We start from the raw sequence: 363 nt of genomic DNA on the forward strand, positions 1-363 counted from the left end.
CTGTCTGGGGATGAAATGCAGTGCTAAAATTCAGATCTGTTCCCATGGCTTCCTGGAAACTCCTCCAATATCGTGCATTAAAACGCGTATCACGATCTGACGTGATAGACAATGGCACTCCATGTAACCTTACGATGTGCTTTAGGTACAATTCTGACAGAATCTTTCGAGAATACGTTGCACGAAACGGTATGAAGTCCGCGGACTTCGTCAACCTGTCAACCACCACCCAGATGGCATCGTGCTTCAGCTCGGTTCTCGGTAGCCCCATCAAAAAATCCATGGTGATGTGCTCCCATTTCCATCCAGGGACAGGAAGAGATTGCAACTCCCCCGCTGGCTTCTGGTGCTCAGCTTTAACCT

At 48.8% G+C, this 363-nt stretch overlaps 1 protein-coding gene across 1 annotated transcript in view; it reads right to left on the reverse strand.

The window, feature by feature from the left end:
* Positions 1-363, reverse strand: part of LOC112093615 (uncharacterized mitochondrial protein AtMg00860-like) — a gene marked incomplete at its 5' end in the record, with an annotated part of 1,687 nt that overhangs the window by 286 nt on the left and 1,038 nt on the right. The window lies entirely within an intron of this gene.

The sequence above is a fragment of the Morus notabilis genome, unplaced genomic scaffold (assembly GCF_000414095.1).
Source record: "Morus notabilis unplaced genomic scaffold, ASM41409v2 Scaffold3279, whole genome shotgun sequence".
Classification (NCBI taxonomy): domain Eukaryota; kingdom Viridiplantae; phylum Streptophyta; class Magnoliopsida; order Rosales; family Moraceae; genus Morus; species Morus notabilis.